Source organism: Trichosurus vulpecula, chromosome 5 (genome assembly GCF_011100635.1).
Source record: "Trichosurus vulpecula isolate mTriVul1 chromosome 5, mTriVul1.pri, whole genome shotgun sequence".
Classification (NCBI taxonomy): domain Eukaryota; kingdom Metazoa; phylum Chordata; class Mammalia; order Diprotodontia; family Phalangeridae; genus Trichosurus; species Trichosurus vulpecula.
The window spans coordinates 253,669,429-253,684,798 of NC_050577.1; the positions used below are offsets into that span (position 1 = coordinate 253,669,429).

The 15,370-nt window shown below is 39.8% G+C and overlaps 1 protein-coding gene across 1 annotated transcript in view; it reads left to right on the forward strand.

Moving 5' to 3' along the window:
* Window positions 1-15,370, forward strand: part of GRIP1 (glutamate receptor interacting protein 1) — a 338,240-nt gene that overhangs the window by 138,640 nt on the left and 184,230 nt on the right. The window lies entirely within an intron of this gene.

Below are 15,370 nucleotides of genomic sequence, written 5' to 3' on the forward strand. Positions count from 1 at the left end.
GTTCTCTTCAGTACTATATCATTAATCTTATTGGGTTCAGGAGGAGGTGAAGGCGATTTTATAGTAATTTCAAATCCTAAGGTTGATAGGATCTATAATAAGGTTTTGCTGTATCTATGTGGTTCTCTCTGGCTTGTAAGCACTTTGCTCCCCACCGTTCCTCAGATCATTAAAATGGGGATCGTTAAGGTGGAATAAGAGCACCCCTATCCATTTACAAGCACGAGGATTGGAAATAGCATATTCTGTGGATACTGTGGATATGGGGGGGGGAAAGTCAGGACCTCATGTTTTCCTGTCTATCTTGCAAATATCCCCCTCCTAAACAAAGGCAGCAGTAATGGCCATCCTTGTAATCCGAATGGGATTTAGGGGAAAATGCATAGGCATACATCATCATTCGAGTGGAGCGTACCCCAGGTCTGCTTCTCCCACCTCTAATAAAGCTGCTTTCTCATAGAGATGTTAGCAACTGAGAGAGAGAGGCTAAGATTAAGGATTTGTATAATGTTGACTGGAGAAGAAAAATTACCCAAGGTGAATTAGAACCTGAAATTGAACCTAAATCAAAGACTAAATGCGCTTGCAAGTTTCAGACTGTAACATGTGACCTAACTCCGCTAAGCAGGTTTTACTGCGATGAAATGTAACAGAAAAGGGGAACCGCACATTACAGATGGTGGACTCCTTTATTTCCCACTCTGTGTGATTCATGTGGAACGGGGTTTCTTGAAAGTATCCTAATCTATCTTGTGGGCCAGATGTCTTATAGAAGCATCAGATTTCCTAAATGTCTTAAAGTATACGAGATTTGAAGAGTTTTCAACAGAATAAATGGTGCAGTCTCCCTTTTACAAGTGAAGGCCGGGACTGAACATTTCTTCTTCCTTTAAAAATGGATAATCTTTGAATTAATGTAAACCACAATTCAAAAATTCTGGGATGCTGCTGAATCTGCGCAGAAAAGAAAGTGAGGTAAAGAACAAGGGAGGGAAGGAGAAGGAGACAGTTCAAGGGAGGGAAGGAAGAAAAGAGAGACACATATAGGGGGTGGGAGAAGAACGAACACAGGCTTTGAACCCCTATTTATTTCCAAATAAAAAGCAACTTCAGGAACAATTCCTAGGGTAATTCTAACCCTGCTAGAATAAAGGTTATATAAGGGTAATGTGTTATTAATGGTGGCTATCTGAGCTCCTGCATCTTAGCTTGGTGAGACCATTGTTTTGAAAATATATAGACATGTACAGCTTTTGTGTCCATTCACCTTTTATTGTATTTGTTGTCCAATGGGCCAAAGGGTTGGAGTTGTTTGACTGAAGAGGATCACTAACAACTCCCTGGCCCTGGCCCTGGCCCTGGCCGTCACCCTTACTTCGGTAGATCTGTTCTTTCTCAACTTTTCTCGTCAGGCATCCCAGTGGTTGTGATTTTCTCCCTCAAATGAGATTTTTAAAGTGCTTAGCACAGTGCCTGGCTCATAGTAGATCCTATATTCCTTTCCCACTTAGTCCACCAGTCCCCTATGGTGGGGATACTGGAGTTCTTTAACTTGCTTTGCAAAGAGAGCCTCCTAGTTCTCCCATCAGAGTGCTGCTGGTTCAGGTGTTACCTAGGTTTCTTTTGGTGGTATGATTGTATTCAACCTTTTTCCTGCTTTAAGAGAATTGTACTAATACATTTCCATAAAGATAACTGATTCATCTTGAGTTCCTGTGTGGTGGAAAAAAAAAATCCCAGTGATTAGAAAAAATTTCTGTGTGTGTGTGTGTGCGCGTGTGCGTGTGCGTGCATGCATGTGTTTGTATCACAGCTGACCATAGCCTCTTTTTTTTGCTTTCTTTAATCCCCCCCAAAGACACACATGCACACATGCACACACACACACACACACACACACACACACACAGAGAATGATTTTGTAAATAGTTTCTTTTTGAGAATGTATGGCCAATACAGAAAATGAATAGACTTGAAAAAGAAATAAGGAATGAGATATAGGCTCAGTGAGTGACCCAAAGTGAAATAAAAGGTGCAAAGGTAGGAATATTCCCATTATAGTTCTCAGTAAAACAGGGATAGCTGCAGTCTCTTCTCTCTGGAGCTTAGCATTCTCTCTCCATGTTCAGAGTCACCCCATAACAGTAGGGTAGGTGCTGAGAAGCAGCTGTTTTCCCATCCTCTTCTCTCATGGCTGCATTGCAGACAGCCTCCCTTCTTCCCCCAGAACACTGCTTATCTCTTACTTCTGGAGATTTCCATTATCTCCTACCTTTAGGAGAAGAGGGAAAAAATCCTTTATGATAGGTCAAAGCTCCCATCCCTTGGATCAGAACGCACTAAAGATTTATGGCTAATACCATAGGCATCTGTCCCAACTGTACTATTATGTAAATTCCTTGGGTGCTACAGTTGGCTAGAATATGGAGCAAGATAGTACCCATCATTCATTAGCTCTGTAACCTTGGTCAATCATTAGTTTGCCTGAGTTATCTCATCTGTAAAATGAGAGTGATAATAGTCGGTCTACCATTATCATAGGGTTATATGGATCAAATAAGAATGAGCATGTGAAAATTCCTTTTAAGCTAGCAGAATCTATCTGACACCCATTGCAGTCCTTTGTACAATGTTGTTCTTCAGCTGTATTCGACAATTTGTGGCCTCGTGGCTCAGGGAGTGAGCCAGAGTGAAATCAAAGGTACTAAGGTAAAATGTTCCCATTGTAGTTCAGGACAGCATGCCAATACTATGTACCAGGTTTTCTTTGAAAAGGTACAGGAATGATTTGCCATCTCCTTCTCCAGCTCATTTTACAGATGAGATAACTCAGGCAAAGGTTAAGTGACTTGCCCAGGGCCACACAGCTAGTAAGTGTCTGAGGCCAGATTTGAGCTCAGATCTTCCTGAATTCAGGCCCAGTGCTCTATGCACTGAGCCTCCTAACTGCCTCTAAGGCAAACAGAGGTTAAGTGACTTGTCCACAGTCACAAAGACAGTAAGTGTCTGACATTTGAACTCAGGTCTTGCTGATTCCAGGCCCAGCACTCTATCCATGGAGCCATCTAGCTGCCTCTCTTCATAGTAGTATGCCTTTATATACAGTAAGTGGTTAATAAGTGCTTGTTGGACTGAATTTTGTCTTGTAGACACCTGGGCATTTCAAATTTTAATAAAGCATCATGCTCTTATTCTAAAGATCTCCAAACTGAGTCTTGAATAGAGGGCGAATGCTAGCTAGAGCTGTTGTTTTAAGCCCTGACTTTCATTTCACATCTGGTTTCAGGTCTGTATAAATGCACGGAGCCATATCTGCTGCAGATTCTCTTTTCTCTATTGGCTCTTCGTTCTCAAACCACATGTTAATCATTATTATTACTACTGCTAGTGAGACTCTCTAGGCCTGGGTGAGAGTTGGATGTGCAAGTTTGCAAGGAAACTTCACTTCTGATAACCACCTTTGATATTGATGACTGAATTACCAGGGGATATTTCAAATACTGCTTCTAGTATTCCAAAGACTAAATTACAAAGTAGGTTGGTGACTCAGGTATCCTAATTCCAACACATGTGTGCTACAAAAGATCATAGCCTGCATGTGACTTGAGTACAAGAAGAAAAAAATAGAAATTGTTATTTGCAGTGGCTATGGTTCCCTGTGCCCCTGTTGACTCTAGCCTAATTAGGCATAAAATGGAAGTAAGACACATGCCATTCAAATCCTCTGGGCTTGAAACAGCAGTCCTAGGTAGCATCTTTCCTATCAGGAGCTCTCCTTAAAGTCTTTAAACCAAGAACATTAAACTTGCAGATGTATTGAGATGTTTAAGGCTCCACTAGCCTTAATAATGTATGATGTCCATAGTTTCTAATAAAAAAAATTTGTTGAAGGTGTCTTCCATATTTGCCTCTCCTTAAGATTTCATAATTCTCAAAGCAAATTTCATAATTCATAATGCATAATTTCAAAATTATGCATAATCATAAAGGAAGGACAAGGTGCAACAGAGCTGAATAATTAAATTTCAGTAACCATAATTAAATTTGAGTAGCATTTTTGAAGGGCTGGTGACAACCTGGAGAGTGTCCAAAGAAGACAATCCAGAATGGCTAGGGTCCTTAACACTAGGACAAGCTGTTGACCAGGGATGGAGTCTATCTATCAAGATCTGATAAAAGCTTATTTGCCTAGAGTTTTATTTTATAAATCATACAAAAGTTAAAGGATTGGAGGGAAATACTGCTGTGTGTTAAGAAGATATGGGCATTTGAGAAAATCCAGAAACCAGGGTGAGTTCTGAGGCGAAGATCAGTGGAGGGAGAAATGAAAGCAAGTTGTCATTAGCATATACTAAGACCACGAGGAGGAGTTTAAGGAACAAATCACGAATTGAGAATGGGCATAATATACTAGTAATGGATGACTTCAATTATTCAGATATCTACTGGAGCCCTCATCCCCTCCCCTATCTCTGCCTTTCCCTCTCCCTGTTCTCCCTCCTTTCCCTCTCTTCTTCCTCTCTCCATCCCCTTCCCACTTGTTTGTGCCCTCTCTCTGTCCCTCTCCCTCTCCCTCCCCCGTGTCTTTCCACCTCTCTCTCCCCCTTTCCCTCTCTTTCTCCCTCTCCCTTTCCCTCCCCTTCCCCCTTCCTGTCTCCTTTTCTCTTCTTTCCTCTATCCCTCCTTCCTTTTCTCCTCTTCTCTCCTCTCTCACTCACTCTCTTTCCCCTCCTCCCTTCTCTCCTCTTTTTCCTCTCTCTCAAATATCAGAGCAGCTAATAATTTCTTATCTTTCCTTAATGATAATTTCATCCTCCAAAAGATAGAGGAAGCAATGAAAGTCTCTGCTCTTCTGGACCTAATTCTCACTAATAAGTGAAAACTGGTTGCTATAGTAGAAATGGAGTTAATTTGGGGGTGGGGTGGGGTAAATGGCCTAAGAATTTTAAGATAGCCACTCAATCTTAAAATTTATGATAGAAGGAATTTAGTCATGATCTGATGTCCACCTTAGATTTTGTAGAATAAATTTCAAATGATCCCAAGCCTAGATCTTTTATAGGATTCCATGGCCCAAAATTTTACAGAAGTCTGCCCAGGAGGGTTTAGAAGCTCTCAAGAATGAAATCGTGAAGACACATAAAGAGAAGTGATTCTAATGAGAAAATGAGTGAGCTATCCAAAGAGAATAATATGTAAAAATAGAAAACATGTTATCTAACTTAGATTTTAAAAAGACATTTCAAGTCCAAATATCAGAGAATGGATTCAATCAACAAAAACAAATTACTGTCCTTTTGAAAATAGTGTCTGGAGTAATAAAGCTTAGAATGAGCTGAAGCTGGAATCCTAAAAACAAGAAAAAGAGGCTTGTTAGCTATGTTGGGGGAAAGAGTCATATCCTAGTAGGGATAGAACTTGGGATGGATGAAATGATGATAATTGACAACACAGAAAAAGAAAAACTATGCAAGGTTTATTTTGCTTCTGTTTTCTCTTCTAATAAGAATAATCTTTGGGCTATAAAGGAGAAAAGTGGCTTAATCCAAGAGAAATAAAGAGAGAGTAAAAGAGTAGCCCTGGCCCATGTTAAGTTCAAGGCATCAGACTCAGATGATCTGCATCCTAGGTGACTGAAAGAACTGGCTGATTTAATTCCTGAGTGCTTGCTGACAGTCTTTAGAAAGATCACTGAGAATGAGGTCCTGAAAGACTGGAGAAGAAGAAATGTTCCGATCTCCAGAAATAGGAAGAGTGGAATCCTCACAGAATAGACCCATGAACTTGACTGATTCCTGGTGAAATCCTAGAGCATATTATTAAAGGAATTGTTAGGGATCATATAAAAGGAAAAGTTCAAGAAAGTCAGTATGGCTTCATCAAGAACAGATCATGCCAGATTGACCTTTTTTTTATTTTTATTTTTTTTTTGCTGAGCTACAAGACTGGTAATTCAGGGAAGTTCTGCAGATATGATGTACACAAATTTTAGTAAAACATTTTATACATTTTGTCACGTTCTCTTTGTGGAAGAGGTAGAAAGAAACAGCTAGCTAGGTAACACTAAGATTAATTATGTGGATGCATAGTTTGTTGAATGGCAGAACCTGGAGTTGTCATTAGCTGTTCACTGTCAACTTGGAACAAGGTTTCTAGTAGAGTTCCTAGGGAGCACTCCATATTTAAGGACTCTCAGTATGATACATAGGAGACTCTTTCACTGTAATGCCAATAATACCTGATTCTATACTAAAATGTCTGCTAGACACAGGCAGATTTTCCAGACTTAACATTTTTGTCAGTGCCTTGGAAGAAGGCACAGAGTGGATGACCATCAGGATAGTTAGCATCTTGGATGAGAGTCAGGAGGCAGAAAGGTCTCTACAGGCTAGAATATTGGAATAAATTTAATTAGATAAAATTTAATAGAGATTAATGTAAAGCCTTATGTTTGCATTACAAATTCATTTTTACAAGATGGCTAGATAGCAATTTATCTGAAAAAGATCTGGGGATTTCAGTCAACTCTCCCCTAGCCATTATTACTTTTTCCTTCCTCAAATTACATGCCTGTATATATACACATGTGTACACATACACATATGTACACATGCATATATGCACATATGTAACACATAATAAATTGCATAATAAATATATTTATACGCAATTATATGTATATACCTATTTGTGCAAATGTTGAATCTCCACCAAGTTAGAACAAAGAACTATTTTTTTTTGCATTTGTATACTTAGCACAGTGTTTTATTAAGAGAGGCATAGTATGCAAGAATACAGAGATGATAGTAACCTAGTAAGACTATATCTGGGCAGCTATGTGGCACCATAGTGGATAGAGCCCTGGGCTTGAAATCAGCAAGACTCAGCTTCCTGAGTTCAAAGCTGGCCTCACACACTTACTAAGTGTATGACCCTGGGAAAGTCACTTCACCGTGTTTGCCTCAGTTCTCTCATCTGTAAAATGAGCTGGAGAAGGAAATGGCAAACCACTCCAGTATCTCTTCCAAGAAAACCCCAAATGGGGTCATGAAGAATCAAACCATGACTGAAATGACTCAATGTGACTCAAAATGACCTATAGTTACTTGGGGCAAGGGGTATACACATTTTAAGAAAAGCATTGATAGGCCAACCACAATTCCATGAGATTCATGATAAAACATACTCCTCACCTCCAGATAGGGAGGCAATGGACTCAGAATACAGATTGAAGCTTTTTGGGAGTAGTAGGAGAAGACATGGCCTATGCAGGGATTTGTTTTGGTTGACTACACATTTTTACAATGGGTTTTGTCTTTCTTATTCTCTCAATGTGGAGAGGGGAAAGAGGTGGTAGGGAGAAAATATAGACTTGGTAATAAAATAAAATTAATTTTTATAAGGACATTGGAAAACTAGACAATATTCAAAAGAGGTTGCCCAAGATGGTTGGTGCATCACAGATCAGGCCAATGTAAGGTCATTTGAAGGTATTGTGGCTGGAGAAGAGAAATTTTAGAAGAAACCTTGATTAAAAAAAAAAACTTTAACTGTTTTAAAGGTATCACATGTAGGATGAATTCAGTTTGTTCTGTTTGTCCTCAGAGAATTAGGAGCAACAGGTAGAAGGTGCAGAATAGCAGACTTAGGTTTGATGCAAGAAAAAAAACTTGCAAAAATTAGTTCTATCTCAAAGTGGAATGACCTTCTTCAGGAGGCCCAGTAGTTGGTTCCTCTTCATTATAGAGATTTCAGGCAAGAGGCTGGAGGGATTCTTGTCAGGTATTCAATAGAGAAGACTCTTGTTTGTAGATGGATTTACCTGGGTGGCCCACTTGAACTCTTAGATGGTCTAATTCCTTTGATTTGGGGAAATAGGTGGAAGTTTGAGGAAAGCAGATGGTGCCTCAATGAAAGGAAGCCAGTTGGAACCGCCTAGCTATTGTGTGAGCTACCTTGAGATATAATAAGTTCTTCATCGTTGGAGGGAAAGAAACAGAGGCTAAGAAAATTATTAAGGTAATTCCTGCATTAATCTCTTACAATTCTCTGGACGCTCAGATTCCACACACATTCAGAATAATTTTCAACTGTCAATTAAATCTGGTCTAGGGGTTTTAAATTGTGCATTATTGTTGCTTTAGGTCTTAAAGAGGCTGTCTCAGGAAGGCAATTCTTTGATAAAGAGCTTCAATAGAAGATAAATTTGGATTAGAAATTGGAAAAGGCTTTAGAATCAGTGCTGTTCATTGTGAGAACATGAGCAAGATTGTAACTTAAGTATCATAGTTCCCCGAGAGCAAGATTGAGAGGCAGAGATCAAGAAGAGATAAATAGTGGTATTTGTAGTAGAGACAGTCACCTTTTCTACTAAAGGCTCCTTTTATTTCTATGTCTTATTGAAAAATCCCTGCCAACAAATTGTGTAATTGAAAAAAAAAATCTGTTACTTTCTCAAATTTGTTGTTGGTCTCTGGAAAAGCCGTGTAAGCCCGAAGTAAGAGATAAATGTGTGTTGGGTTGAGAACTTCTAGGCCCTGAATTAGGAATAAAGAATTGTTTTAAAATGGTAGCTGTGATTAGCTACCAAAGGCTTAGTCCCTGAACCGCATCATTTTCTTTAGTAATGGAACAAACTGGCAAGTGCCTTTTACTGATGGGAGAGGTTTAAATTCTATTTATTTTTATGAGGAATGAGAACATGCGTTCTATCCTGAAGTGGGGGAAAAGTGTGAAAATCTTTACCTTAATTTTCTTCATAAGAAAATTTAATCTAGGGTGCTTTAGTGTTCATCTTGATGACTGTCTCAGTAGCTATGACTAAGCTAGACCATCTACCTATAAATTAAGTTTTCTTTTTTTAAATAAGCTTATTTATTTGTAGTTTTCAACATTTGATTAGCATTTCAATTCATTTTTCAACATTTCATTCCAATTAACGATTCAATTTCAATAACAATTCAACATTCATTAAATTTTCTCCCTCTTCCTTCCCTCCCCCTCCCCAAGAGGGCATACAATCCGATATAGGCTCTGCACATACATTCCTATTAAACATATTGTCATGTTGAATAGAAGAATTAGAACAAATGGGAGTAACCCTAAGAAATAAAGACATAAAACAAACAAAAAAAGAAAATAGTCTTCTTTGACATACATTCAGACTCCATATTTCTTTTTCTGGACGTGGGTGGCATTTTCCATCATGAGTCTTTGGAAATGTTTGCGGTTAAGTTTTCTTATTGATCAGAAAGCATAATCAAAGGCTTTTCAAGGAGGACAAAAAATTAACAGACAAGACAATCAGTTTGGTGATATGATACATGGGAGATTTTTTTCCTAGAATATCATTGATGTCTGGTTCAACACTGAAAACATAGCCAGATTATCTAGGAGGCTCCTTACTAGGCCCATGTGGAAGTGAAGCATTTACTCTGGGTCCCTCCACTCTCTAGAATAAACCCTTTTCTTGATGATTCATGGGGCTTCACACAACAAGAGAAATAGAAGAATTGCTTCTTCCCCCTTTAAAGCTCTCTCCTCTGTTCTCACATTGGAATCTGGACCCAATCACTTGGAGGGAGAACAGTTATTGACAGAGTAGGGTGAGAAATGGGACACAGACTTCGTGGTTCTCATGTGAGCCAGAATCAAGATAGGGGGCTTAGTAGTTACAGTATTGGACCTGAAGCTTCAGTTCAAATTCAGTCTCAAACACGTGTGAGCCATGAGATTCTGGGCAAGTCCTTAACCTCTGACTGCTTTAGTTTCCTAGACTGTAAAACAGAGATAACAAGAGCTCTCATCTCCCAGAGTCATTGAGGGTAAAATGAGATTTGTGCAGTACTTGGAACACAGTAGGTGCTTAATAAATGCTTCCTTCCTTGTCCTTAGTGAGACCCCTTATGACAACCTTCTAGGAACCAATACAGACTTCTCGTCTTATTGGCTCAGTCCCAAGTTGCAAGTGGGTGGTGGTGGCGGTGGTGGCAGAATTGATAACCTCTGAATCTGCTAACTAGGGTCAGAGAATTTAAGAGGCAGCGTGGAACCTCAGGAGCCCTTTAGACCAACATATTTGTTGTTGTTGCTGAGTCGTTTCAGTCATGTTCGACTCTTCATGACCCCCTTTGGGGTTTTCTTGCCAAAGATACTGAAATGGTTTGCCATTTCCTTCTCCGGCTTGTTTTACAGATGAAGAAACCAAAGCAAAAGGGGTTAAATGACTTGCCCAGGGTCGCATAGGTAGTAAGTATCTGAGGCTGGATTTGACCTCGAGTCTTCCTGACTCCAGGTCTGATGCTCTGTCCGCTGTGCCGCCCAACTGCCCAGTCCAACATATAAATGAAACAAATCCTTGGGATAACCTACCAGACAAGTGGTCATCTAGTCTCTACTGGAAGACCTCCTTTTGAGGCAAGTCATTCCACTTTTGTACAGCTCTAATTGTTAGAAAGTTTTTCCTGACATGAAGCTTAAATTTGCTCCTTTGCAATTTCTAAGCCATTTCTCCCGAGTCTGCCCTCCGGGGCCAAGCAAAATATATAAATCTAGCCCCTCCTCCTTTTGACAGCTGTTCAGAAATCTCGAAGACGACTTTCATGTGCCCCCTGAGCCTTCCATTCTCCATATTAAACACACCCAAGGTCATTTTAACCATCATTTTATGACACAAATTCAAGGTTCTCTCAGCATTCTTTATCCCTCCTCTAGCTTATCCTACTGCCTATCCATGGACGGGCAACACCCTCCCCCCCAACAGAGGCACACACACACATACCATGGCTGGGGAGTGGGGTGTGGTAGTGGTGGCGATGTCATCTACCTTACTGCATCCTCTTGGTTGGCTTGACAAAAAGAAGGTTTTGTCTGATGCTAGTCGGTTGCTTCTAGGGGCATTTTCCTCTAGCATCTAAGGTGTTTGTCCTGGCCCCACACATCTTATTTGGAAATGCCAAATCCCAAGTGCATTAGACCTAAGTAGGATAGTTATTTGTTTTTTTTTTTTCAGTTGAAGCTGTTGTTTATGCTTCATTCTCAAAGAGGACCATGACATCAGGAAGGTGATGGCCATGACTTGCAAGTGAATTGGATTTAAGCAAGGGAGGGCCGTGTAAAGTCACCAGAGTCATTTTCTTCTCTGAGCCATCTGAATCCAGTGGCAAGATATAGATCAGGACAACTGGAGATGGCCCGGGATGCAGTGGGAGACTTTCGCCTCTTTAAGCTAAGGTCTTTAACAGGTCCCAGTTTGACTGAGACAACACCCATTCAGTGATTAAGACTAGGTAAGAAATGAGACAAAAAATGGCCTCTTTTATCTAGTCAAAAAAAAAATCAGTCTGGGAGGAGAAGGCCCTGAGAGCTTCTGGGCAAAACAGAAATTGCTATTTACATCCATTCTGAGCCATCAGGGACCAAACAAGGAGCAAATGAGGCTTGAGCTGGGACCGATTGTTGGCCAATCAGTGAGAACCAGAGTGATTTGGGTTTAAGTGATTTGGGTATGTTGAAGTACCTTAAATAAAAAATAATTTGAGTGCCATCAATATATTAATATCTTATTTGCAGTGTGTAATAAAGGAAACCTTTATATTTACAGCTGTCTGATATCCAGGTTTAATACTTATCTAAATATTGTCCATTGTCTTTATGGTTGAAAATGAGTTTAGCATATTCACAGTCTTCTAGTGGGAAGAATATTGAAGTAGGCATTAAAATGGCTAGATTCTAATTCTTACTCTGTTCTGTCCCCTTTCTACGATATTGGTCACTTAATCTCAGAGTAACAGGTCCTTCCATCAGCAAAATAAGAAAAATGATACCTATCCTTCCCATCGCACAAGATTGTGAAACTCACATAGTGTTTTGTAGGTCACATAGCTCAGAAGTGTTTTGAGACAATTTGAACGAGGCCTTCCTGGCTTCAGGTCCAATGCTCTAACTACTCAAACGTAGAAGGTAGGAAACATACAAAATCGAGTATGATTATTCAGCCAGAGTTATAGTCATTTTATTTTAAGTATTGCTATGTAGTTACATGGGAAAGTGATTCCTTAACTTTTAGGAAACCAGAAAGATATGTTTAAATGTACAAAGGAAATAGACATATGAAAAAGGATTTTTAAAATCCAAGGCTCATTCATCTGTGCACTAGTACGGACACACACACACACACACACACACACACACACACACACACACCCATAGGATTCTGGTCTTAGGGTCAAAAAACCTGGTGCACATTCTGCCTCAGACACTAGCCATATGACCAGCAGCAAATCCCTTTATCTCTTCTTCTTCTTCTGTAAAATGAGAATATTTGGACTGCTTAACCCACAGAGTTATTGTGAGGATAGCACTTTGTGAAGTTTTTATACTACTATATAATGAGTTGTGATGATTGTGTATCATGAAAAAGGAATCAAGCTAGATCAGGCTGTTAAAATGTGCACGTGGGAAGGAGTATTGTAACATTTCAGATATAATCAAATGGTAATTTAACATCTCAGTGATTGAAACACTCACCCAAAACATGAAATTTAGTTTATTGAAATTCAATTCTAAATGTCAAAGATAGCTTTGAGTAGTATATCAAATTAAGAAAATATACAAAGAGCAGAATTGGTGGATGAAGCTTCGATTCATCTTGGGGAATGAGAGCTTATAGTATCTCATGAGTAGTGCCTGTTTTAGGTGGTGTAGTGGATCTGTCCCTTACTAGCTATGTGACTCTGGACAAGTCACTCCTCTGTTTTCCTCAGTTTCCTCATCTGTAAAATGGGCATAATGATGGCACCTACTTCCCAGCATGAGCATTCCTTTTACCAATGCAGACTGCAGCCCATCTGTGAGTTAGTAGCTGAGTCCTAGAGGACATAAAGAGGCAGCAGCTTCCCCAGGCTTACGTAGCTAGTCAATGTTAAAAGAAGGATTTGAACACAGGTGTTCCTGATTCTCAGCTTTCTATCCACAACATTGTGTTGTCTCTCAATAAATAATATTAGCTCTCAAGCTCAGCGTGTTTGTGGTCATTAAAGAGGATACCCAGAGACCTTCATATCTGCCCCTTACTTATACGTGCTCTATCTTGGTGAAAGGACCCACCAGCCTGTATCAAAAGATAAGTTTTTATCTCAAAATTAGCCAAATTTCCTCCTAATAATTATATGGTAAATACATATAACAGGATAGGACACAAGCCTGTTTCAAGTTTCACATATATCATGTCAAAAACAATAAGTCTTTGAGTAGGCAAGACACAAATTACTATCCCCATTGATACGTGAAAAAAACTGAGACTGTAAGAAGTTAAATGACTTATCCAAGGTCACTCGTCAGGTTGGGGTTTCTGATTCTAGGTCAGAGCTATAACTGGAACAGGGGGTCTGGAGCTTTGCCTTAGAAATGTCAATGTCTTCCCAGGGAGGAGGTGGGGAGAGTATGGCTTCCTCACCATTATGGTCTAGAGCAGGGATGGGGAACCTCCTGAAGACCTAGAGGGCTGCATGTGGCCTCGAGGCCGCAGGTTCCCCACCCCTGGTCTGGAGGCTGTCTTTATGACCTGCAATCTTCCACCAGCCCATGAGAGCAAGAGAAGAGGATTACTGCTGGCAGAGGTTGCAAGGAAGAGGGGAAAGTAAGAGACCGTCTCTTCTTTTCCTGTGACTTTTACTGATGGTCAGTCTGTCTCTCCTAGAGCTGCCTACCTTTCCCCTGACCTCATAATAGCTTTTTCCTGCTGACTGCTTCCCACATTATCATTCCTATACATTTCAGCACTAGGCTCTGTCAACTTTTATCCTACCTCAGGGACCTTTTATTGGTAACAAAATCCCTTTTGTCTTAAATCTCTTCCTCTCACATTCCTTCTGTTTTCTGATGTTCTTTGAAGTCTGCTGTTTTTGTTTGTCCTTCCTTTTCAAAGAGGACCGTGACATCAGGAAGATGATGCCATGACTTGCACACGAATTGGACTTAAGTAAGGCAGGGCTGTGCAAAGTCACCAGCCTCACTTTCTCCTCCAGAGCTATCTGGGTCCAGTGGCCAGATATAGATCAGGATGACTGAAGATGGCCCAGTCTCTGAAGCCTAGTCTTCTCCCGAAGGCAGTTCTTTTCTTGGTACCCTCTCAAAGACTTGACTGTGTCATCTCTCCCACTCACTGTCTCACAAGGCACCAGAGAGAGTCAACAAGCTCCTTCTTCCCTGTTGCCCCTTGGAGACTTTCATGCTACCGTCAACACTGAGCAGCCATCTCCCCTCTTCTAAAATTCCCTCCATTCTGCCTACATCTTTCTTGTTGCCATGTACAGAAATCCCTCCCCACCAAGTCCCTCTTTCTTCCACCCAATAAATTTACAATCATTTCTCCTACTCCAACTCTTGCCTCCTTGAAAGACCCTGGCATTCCATTTCCTCAGCCTCTTCAGCTCCCATGACCTTTGTCTTTAGTCAATCTCAAGCACACGTTAGAGTCAGCATACACTCCATCCCCGTGCACCCAACTTCATGAATTGCATTGGTTCTAGGAGCCGGAATTCCATTTACAATGCAGCCCTAATTTCAGACCTCTTTCCAGTACTGCAGTCAAGGCTTTATCTAGGACAGGATGACTTAATCTTTTTTTTTATTGCCATGAGCCACCTTGACAGTCTGGCGCAGTTTATGAACCCCTTCTCAGAAAAGTGTTCTTAAACGTATAAAATAAAAAGGAAAAAACCAGTTACATCGAATTACAGTTAGCAAAATATATTTAAAAAACAAGAAGAAGTTCTTGTACCTTAGGTTAAGCACCTCTGATCTAAGGGAAACTATATGCCTCCCTCTGCAAAATCCACTGTAATGGGAACCACCCACACTACAAAATAAGAATGAAAGAAATATCTTTCTATCTATCTGTCTATCTTTGCAATTTCTCTTATGTAGGGAAATCTCACTGAGGATGTCACCTCCAACCAAAGCCAACTTAGTAACCTCTAATCATAGATAACTGAACTGCTCGGGGCCATACAGCAAGAATTACCACAGACAGCACTTGAACAGAGTCCTTTGTGATTCCAAGACTGCTTTTCTTTCTACCATGCCAAACTGCCTCTCATATGTATGTGTGTATATATAAGTGCATACATTTTATATATGTATATATTATATATGGATTATATGTGTATATATTATATATATGATATGTGTACATATAATCCATATTACATATGGATTATATGTATATATTATATATACAAAATACATATATGTACATATAATACACATAATATATTATATGTATGTATAATACATATATACAATCACATAAGCATATATTTGATATACATGTGTGTATGTACATGCATTTATATATATATATATTCAC